Raw genomic sequence first — 10,069 nt, 5'->3', positions numbered from 1 at the left:
GCTACTCACTGTTAGGACTTCACCAGAGTTGAGCAGATGTTGGTGGTGTGCACTTGAGCCTCCAAAATGTTAGCTGAGGAAATGCTTCTTCTTTAGACTTTACCTAGAGTCATGTATTTTCTTAGGACAATACAAATGACTAAGATAGGTGCCTACCCTATGACAATTAGAGCACTTCCTAGACTTCTTTGGAGTATCCGCAGCAGGAAAACATGTGGAAATTGTTTGAAGGAGTTTGTCAAACAGCTCTCCACAAATCTGGATATTTCCATTTAAGTCATCTGCTCCTTCCTCCCAAAATACATCTAATTACAGTGGGAAGGGGCTAGGCTCTCCTTCAACTTGGTATGACAGACTTTGTTGACTACCATGGGAGGCCTTACCCACTCTGAGGAGTGGATGGGGGTAGAGTGAGAGGGAGGTGAGGAGGCGGGAGAAGGGGAGGGAGGGGGAACTGGGGTTGGTATGTAAAATGAATTTTTAATAAATCAATATATTTTAAAAAAAAATACATCTAACCCATTCTCTTTGACAGAAGCCCCAGCCTCAGCATCATCACCAAGCCCAGTTCATTCTCTCTGATGGGGGTGGGGAGGAAAAATTAAAAGCAAATCCTGCTTGTGAAGACTTTTCTGTCTCCAGTTCTTCCTTGCTCCATATGCCCTTCATTTACTCATGGACCACAGCCTCCTTGTGATATTCCATATAACAATATATGCACGTCAACTGTGCTGGCTAGCTTCATGTCAACTTGACAGAAGCTAGAGTTATCTGAAAGGAGAGAACCTCAATTGAGAAAATTCCCCCATAAGGACATTTGCTTAATTGGTGATTGATGGGGGTGGGTCCAACCATAGTGGGTGGTCTCATCGCTGGGCTGGTGGTCCTGAGATCTTTAATAAAGCAAGATGAACAAGCCATAATGAACAAGCCAGTAAGCAGAACCCCTCCATGGTCTCTGCATCAGCTCCTGATTGAGTTCCTGTCCTGAATTCCTTGACTGATGAACAGTGATGTGGAAGTGTAAGCCAAATAAACTCTTTCCTCTCCAACTTGCTTTTGGACATGGTGTTTCATCACATCAATGGAAACCCTAACTAAGACACCACCTAACATTCCCTAGGGTGATGGTTAATAAGATAATAGATATAAGACTTTAAGCTTGTCTAAAGGAAGGCACACAACGCCTAAAGATGAAGTTATTAGGCGACCGACCTGGTTACAAATGCAGGTTGCAAATGAACCTGTAAAGTGTTGAAATGAAGCCATAGCAACAGGGACTAATGTTTAACTTGCCCTAAAAGACCAGGAAGCATCTCCAGAGCTTCTTTTAATATGAATCAACTCCATAATAAATATTTTAAAGACATTTTTAAGAGGGAGAGAAGTTTATGCATGTAGAATAAAGATGAATTCCTTTATCCAGGATTCAGGTCCTTGTTGTTTGCTCCCATCAGAGTAGGTGTTAGCTTTTTCTCCCATAGAAATATGCCTTTACATTAAAAAACATTATTTATAATTAAATAATAATTATTCATGTTTGTTAGTAGTGTCCAGTGTGTTATTTCCAAGCAGGAATATATTGTATAATAATTTCATGAGGGAAATTTCCAAGACCCTTCTTTAAGGCCACTTTGAAATGTATACAATATGTTCTTATTAGCTATGACCACTCTACTATGTTGAGAATACCAGGACGTATGTGGCAAAATTTAATATTCTTTTATGTAGCTGCAGTTTGCCTGTGTCCACCCAGCTCCTTCAGCTGCTCAGACCAAGTAAACACACAGAGACTTATAGTACTTATAAACTGTATGTCTGTGGCAGGCTTCTTGCTATCTAGTTCTTATATCTTAAATTAACCCATTTCTATTAATCTATAAGTTGCCACATGGCTTGTGGTTTACTGGTATTTTATATCTTACTTCTCATGGTGGCAGCAGCGGCGGCTGTAGCATCTCCCAACTCATCCTTCCACCTCCCAGCATTCTCCTCTTTGCTTATCCCACCTATACTATACTTCCTGCCTGGCTACTGGCCAATCAGCATTTTATTTATCAATCAATCAGAGTAACACATTCATAGCATACAGAAAGACATCCCCAGAAGTTCCCCTTTTCTTTTTTTAAAAAGGAAGATTTTTAACTTTAACATAGTAAAATTACATATAACAAAACAATTATCAAGCAAGAATTACAGTTACAATATCTAGTCTATTTATAATATCTAGTCTATTTGTATTTGGCAAAATTAAAGAAGATATCCTATCTATCCTATATTTGTGAGTCTAAAGTTTTATATCTAACTTATCTTTTATCATAACTGAGGAAATTATAACTATCTCGTCTTCAACTACATCGAAGAACCCAGAAGGATATAATACTACCTGAGAAATCGCAGAAGGATACAGGCAACTTTTGGGAGTCTTGCAGGGTAGACAGAGACAGCTGGCAGCCTGGACAGTCATCCAAAGTTCCTTTGTAGAGTTGGGGTATCTGTCTTCAGCCCACACACCTAGAGTCTCTCAGTCACTTTTCTCTATGTCCTGTAGAATGTCTGGCAGTTTCCTCTGAGAAGCAGGAACATGAAGGACTATTTCACCTTGCAAAGTTCTGTGGTCACCTTCCTATGGGTCCTATATGTCCAGTCAATACATTTTTTCAAGCTGTCCAGGCAAGAACAGTTTCTTGCCCAAATGGCTATTTTTGCCAAAAAGATAAATTCCATATGGAGTGTCTTCAATACCCACCTTCTTCTTTGAAGTAAATCAGTGCTGCCAGGAGCAGGCATATCTCACTGTCCAGGAAGTCCAAATTTTTAAAACATTTTAAATGCCATATTCTGTAGGTCTTTGAAGTGTTTGGAGATTACCTACATAATTGAATTATGTCTATGTATATCTAGAAATGTATATATAACTATAAGTTTGACTATCATAGAAGACTAATTATTAATCTGTATTTTTTAATTATCCATTACAATCTAAATGAGTTATATAAACATAATACCTCAAATGAGAATAGAAATATATATACAGTATAACAAAATTAAGTGTAAACTTGTATCAATAAACTAATATCCATAGCAATGTAAATATTTTTAAACAAGTTATTACTATTTATCCTATCATATCTATATTATATTAAAGATTCTCAGCAAATTAGCTATGGGAAGAACATACTTCAGTTCAATAAAGGACATATGGGACCAATCCATAGCTAGCATCATACTAAGCAGGGAGAGATCAAAATGATTACTTAACACGATTCTAGAAATCCCAACCAAACCAACTAAGCAGGAGAGAGAATTAGAAAGCATCCAAAACAGAATGGAAGGAGTGAAGTATCTGCCTATACATTTGCACACAACCCATACTTGTGCCAACATTAGCCTGGAACTTTCTGACCTGGAAGCTCTGGGAGGCAGGAACTGATTCATTATTCACAATTATATAGCCAGTACATCAAATGATACTTGGGACATAGTAAAGCAGAGCTCAATAAATATTTTGTTCTTTTGATTGTATGAGTTAGTCTGGCTTCTTGAACCCTAGAAGGTAAGAGGGGGATGAAATGTGGCCACCAGCATGCCCAATGCTTTTTCATTTGAAGACTATACTGGGAGATTATTTGACCCTGTAGGCTGGCCATGTAGCAGTCACACAATAGGTCATTGCCACTGACTGCTCAGTCCCACAGGGCTAACAGGGCACAACAGTGAAGAGTCTTTGATTCCTTGTTCTACGGAAGGCGTAGTGACGGGCATTGGGCAGGAGTAGGAAGTGTGCAAGAACTTTATCAAATTGCTCACCTGCACAACTGGTTACTACTCTTCTGACATTCTAATAAGATTTTATGGTGACACCTGTCTGTGACCTCAGTGCTTAGGAGGCTCAGGAAGGAGGTCAGAGAGTTCAAGGACAGCCTGGGCTAGACAGTGAGGTATTCACAACAGGGTCAGTGAGGTAGCTCAGTGGGTTAAGGAGCTTCCTGCCCAAATACGCAAGCCTGATGACCTGAATTGTCCCCCCTTCCACATAAGAACAACAACAACAACAACAACAATAATAATAAACAAGGTAATTTTTAATTAAAAACAAAAAATAATTTGGGTCATTGATGCCACTAGAGGGATGTAGTTAGCAGAAATGCATGCAGACTTAGAGTATACATTAGGTGGAAAGAGAACTGGATTGTCACACCTCACACACACACCCTAGAAATCCAAAAGTAATAGACACATGTACTATGGTGCAGTGACTGTAGTGAGACCATGTGGCACAGAAGGACCTCAGCAGGAAACTCACCCTGTGAGGGAAGTAAAGGCAGCTAGTGGCCAAACTCACCCCTGGGACTTGAACTGCCAGTTGTGCTGACTTTAGGTTCCAAAAGAGCAATATTGGAAACTCACTTGATAATATAAAAAACTGATAGGAGACTTTGCCATCCAAATAGTGAATTACAGCCGTGTGGTTATCTCAAAATTTGCCATAAGAAAAATGTTGACTTTTTTCCTTTATAAGATCTTAATAACAGGGAAAGCCTTAAGTCGTTTGTCTCTATCTTTGCACCACAAAGTGGCAGCCCACACGACACTGTGACAAGATGGAACACTACAAGTAGTCTCATTAAAGTCAGGAACAGGACAAGGGCACTCGTCACCACCATAATTATTTAATGATTGTTCTTGAAGGGCTCATGGATGTAATTAGGGCAAAGAATGAGGGAAGAAGCATAAATACTGGGTGTGAAGAGCAGGAGTATCATTACTTGCAGATTATAGTCTTAAAAAAAATTTCAAGTGAACCAACGGGTAAGACAGGAGAGTTCAGTAAGTAATCTGGGTAAAGAACAGACATGACAAGATAACAACTTTCTCATTCGCTTAAAATAACTAGTTACAAAATCAAACAAGCAAAGAAGCTTCTGTTTTAAAAAAGGAAACACACAAAACAGATTAAAATGTGTGCTTTGTATTAAGGGAAAATTTTAATTCTGTAGAACGACATTGGTAAGAGTTTAGAAAGAAAAACAGTATTTTATAATGTCTTTACAGGGGGATGGAGAGATGGCTCAGTGGTTAAGAGCACTGGCTACTCTTGCAGAGGTCCTGGGTTCAATCTCCAGCACCCGCATGGCTGCTCACAACTGTCTGTAACTCCCACTCCAGGGGATCTGACACCTTCATACCAATGCACATGAAATAAATAATTTTTTTTAATGTCATTACAGGGGCCAGTGAGATGGCTCAGTGGCCAAGAGGATTGCTGCCAAGTCTGAAAATCCAAGTCGGGAACCCATATTGGAGAGAACTGACTTTCACAAGTTGTCCTCTGACTTACACACACACACACACACACACACACACACACACACACACACACACGTATGCACGCATAGAAAAGTTGTTTGTTTGTTTTTTTTTTAAAAGAAAGAAAGAAAGAAAGAAAGAAAGAAAGAAAGAAAGAAAGTTGCTGTAAAAATCTATTAGCATTTCCAAATCTGAGGCTTCACCATTCATCCCTAGTGTCATGGAGGGGACTGGATCAGCTCAGACACATGGTCATTACTGTCACTGGGAAGTTTGCTCTGGCGCTTCCTCAGTCAGGTGCCCGCGGAGCTGGGGTCCCCTCCTTCCCTTTTCTCCTAAGGGTATTCCACATCCTGGTGCTTCTCTGTACTTCCCTATCTGGACACCACCATCAGCTTCCTCATTTACCCAGCACGTTTACAGTTCTTCCGTGCTTACTGGCTGTTTCCTCCCGCTGCACTACCCCAATCCCTTTTTTCTTTCCCCAACAGCCTTCTGTGATGGCTCCACGTGTAGATGGGGTAAGCAGGCGAAGAGCAGGGTTCGAGTCAGTGTACCTGAACTCACATCCCAGATTGACCCTCTTGCCCGGATGTAACCAGGAGCACGTGGATGGATCTTTCTCCCTCTGCTTCAGACTCTTCATCTACTTACTGACGGTTTCAAAAAGCATACCTCCTTCGTGTTTTCTTGTGTGGATAGAGCTCGGAGGACAACCCGAGGGGCTGATGTTCTCCTTCTGCCGTGTGGGTGCTGGGAGTAGACTCCGGTCATCAGCTGTGCCACAGACACCCACGGAGCCATCATCTGGCCGCTTCACATGGTATTGAGTCACATGAAGTAGCTCAGTTAGAATATTCTGAGTGATGACAAGCACACGGTGCACACTTTCATCCTGTTTTCCTAATAAACACTAGCCACATTGAAGCTTGCTTCTGTGTGCCGACCGGTTCTCCCTCCACGGCTTTGTCTACGGCTACACCTGTACCATGAGGAAAGACTGCTCCTTGGATGATTGCTTGGATTTTGTCGCCAGTCGGCAAAGCAGCTCTTACCTGCATGATGTTTTGTGACCAGGTCACTCAGATCCATATTAGACTAGTCTAGTGACAGACCACACCTAAGATGAGTTCGGATCCTCACTAAGCAGGTACATTTTCAGCATCTTATTGGGCAGTTCAACATCTTTTTTTTTTTTTTTTTTAATTTTAGAAGTGGTGTGACATCTGTTGCCAGTTTTTCAGGAGGGAAACACCCTCCAGAAAGAGAATGGGATCACTTCCCCGTCTCCTCCCTCCCACCCTACATCATGTCCACCACCCCCTGAGCTCCCTGGCATCCCATGGACAGACCATCCTTGCATGAGAAAGTAAATGCTCATTACTTTTGCATTCGGCATGTCTAGATCAACAGCTTCATCTGGGACTTAGGCCCATAATGCTGGTGATGCAGAGAGCCAGGCAGTTAGTCACATCAAAGCGATTTGTTAATTGCTGATGCTTCCTTGCTGTTTAATGTTTCATGTGTAAGATTAGGTGGTTGATTTAACTGGCTCATGGAGCTTGTGTTATCCCATTAGCTATCTCTAAAGGAAATCAAATCAGACTAAATATAGACAGAGGACATTAATTATCTGGAAGACATGAAAGTATAACCTGTATAGGAGTATGAATGTGAGAGATATGTCTTAAGTCATTATTTATTTCCAAACATGTTTAGGTATACAATAACATATATAAACATACGTGTCAATCTTCAAGAGTGTTCCATGTATGAATTATCTACCTGTGCAGACCAATTCCAATATATAAATTCAATATAAAGTTGTAGACTTGGCATGCAGTATATATGCTTTATTTTAATATGGATATATAATCACTTATAATCTCAGCTAAGAGTCCTAGGGTGTCTTAATTAGGATTTCTATTGCTACGATAAATACCATGACCAAAAGCAACTTGGAGAGGAAAGGGTTTATTCCAGCTTACAACTCTCGGATCACAGTCCATCATCAAAGAAAGTCAGACCAGGAGCTCAAGGCAGGAACCTAGAGCAGGAACTGATCTAGAGGCAATGGAGGAAGCTACTTACTAGCTTCTCATGGCTTCTCAGCCTGCTTTCTTATAGCACCCAGGACCACCACAGCCTAGGGGTGCCACTGCCCACAATGGGCTGGGCTGTCCCACATCAATCTACATGCTTGTACTACAGGCATGTGTGGTAGGGGCGTCTCCACAGGTGAGGTTCCCTCTTCCGAATGACTCATAGCTTGTGCCAAGTTGACAACAGACAGCCATATGCTACTTCAGGTTTTTTTCATCAATGTCTTCATCTCCTTTGTCTTTTACACATTTTAGCCAGAATTCTAGCTAATTTGACTATCTTTTGCTCCAACTATGTGCCTGGCCCAAGCGTTATTTCCATGAAATTCTGTTGACATTTTATTTATGTTTTGAGACATTTCAACTCAAGACAAAAGCAGTATTATTGTATTTGAAAGATAAACAGTAAAATATAATAATAATAATAATAATAATAATAATAATAATGAATTTTAAATTCGAAAACAAAGGGTCACAAAGACAGTGCAGCAAGTAAAGGTACTTGCTGCCAAGCCTGATGATGTGATTTTTTTTTTAAGATTTATTGATGTTTATATGGTGTTTTGCCTGCCTGTATGTCTGTGTGAGGATCCCCTGGGAATGGAGTTACCGACAGTTGTGAGCTGCCATGTGGGTGCTGGGAATTGAACACAGGTCCTCTGCAAGAGCAGCCAGTGCTCTTAACCGCTGAGCGGTCTCTCCAGCTCCCGACATGAATTTAAGTCCTAGAAGGTGCTGTTCTCCCTGTATCTCTGTTCCCACTCTGACCACGAGTTCTCAGAATTTCGTGTCTGGCCCTGAGGGCTCAGATGTTGATTTGAGGGCTCGCCTCTGTTCCCACCCCTTATTTTGGCAGCGGCTCGGAACCACACAGACCTTCCACTATCCCTGTCCAGTTGGATAGAACCTGGCTTCTCTAATTCATGTTCTCGTGACAAAAAATAAGGCAGATCACATCTATATTGGCATTTTGGGTTAGTTCTTTTGTAAGAAATACTAATATATGATGCCAAGCTTAGCAATACATGCCTGCAATTCTGGCATTGGGGAAACTGAGGCAGGAAGATCATGAATTTGAAACCAGCCTGGGCTACAGAGTGAGACCCTAACTCAAAACGGTAAGAAGAAAACAGTCTTGTTTAAGACAGACAAGAGCATCCTCAGTGTTATGTCATATATGTCCCCATGCTACCTTTCTGAAAGCTGTTTCTCAGAAGCCTCTCTTAGACAAGGCCAGACTCAACACCAGACACTGTGATGCTCCAATCCATTTGACCTCAGAAAATACTCAAATAAAACTAATAACTTGCCGGCTGTGGTGGCGCACGCCTTTAATCCCAGCACTCAGGAGGCAGAGGCGGGAGGATATCTGTGAGTTAGAGGCCAGCCTGGACTACAGAGCGAGTTCCAGGACAGCCAAGGGTACATGGAGGAACCTTCTTTCCAAAAACACCAAAAACAAAAACAAAAGCAAAAAACTTATAATTGTTACTATTTACTGCTCAGTCAGAAAGGTCAATTCCCCAAAGCACACTCAAGTTATCTGTGGAGTATTACTTTCCATCAGGTTTTAGTTCCATGAGCATCCTCCATTCCAAGATATCACAGTATCACCAATCACCTTTTGCATCATACCTGAAAGAGCAAATTTTGAAGACACTAACCCCTTCCTGAGAGTTAAATCATTTCTTAAGCGCACACCAGCTCTCTAACTCCCCTGGTCACTTTTCTATAGCACCATTTTTTCCCTCATTTCCCCGCCTTTGTATTCCATTCAAGGTCTTTTTTTTTCCCTCCCCTTTCTCTTTTTTTTTTTAATTCTTCTTCTGCCTGCATCAAAGTTAGGACTTTGTGGGGGATGCTTTGCTATCGGCATCTGTTACCTCTTTCTCTTAGGGGCTAAGGAGGAGGCTGCTGTGTGGCTGAAAAAGACTCATTCAGTTTGGAATCGCGGCCCTTTGCTTTCCTGTCACACTGTCAAGCTCAATCAGAACGCAATGAAAGTGATACAGAGGCTAGGCTTCGCTGGCGAGACTTAGAACAAAGGCTGCTGGATAGCCTGGTACAGATTTCACATCCAATTTAACTCTTTGGAAAAGGGGTTTCAGGAAATACATAGTCAAGAGTTGAAAAAATGGAGTTGGGTCTACTATAAAGGCTAAAAGTATTATCCTGGCTTAGATAAGCTACAAAGATAGGTTGATACTATTTTCTACATAAACCACATTAGCCGGCATTACACATGGAGCTTTCTTTGCTCGTTAAGTTGCAAGGAGATTTGAGAGGAATTTAGCAGCCACATAAAATGACTCTTTCATGATTCCAGCTTTCTCAGTCATTTTCGTCCTACAAGGTACATGAATAGCAAGGCCCTAAATCATGTTGTTTAACAAATCTGGTATTAGAGGGTTAGTCTCAGTTTACTTATTAAGAATTTAGTTGAGTAAAGGATTTTAGGACTCAGTCCTTTGTGTGGGTGACAATGAACAGGCCCATACTTGTATTTTGGGGGGAAATGTACTTCAGCTATGCGTGTTTTGAACTCTGCTGCTGGACCCATAACTAATGTTTGCATTGAATATATTTTTCCATGGGAACGAACTGTAAACTGTAAAGAAGAGAAACTTCATCGAGGACACAGATCCAGGTTGACTTCA

The sequence above is a fragment of the Onychomys torridus genome, chromosome 9, assembly GCF_903995425.1.
Source record: "Onychomys torridus chromosome 9, mOncTor1.1, whole genome shotgun sequence".
NCBI lineage: Eukaryota > Metazoa > Chordata > Mammalia > Rodentia > Cricetidae > Onychomys > Onychomys torridus.
This window is presented reverse-complemented; position numbering follows the sequence as displayed.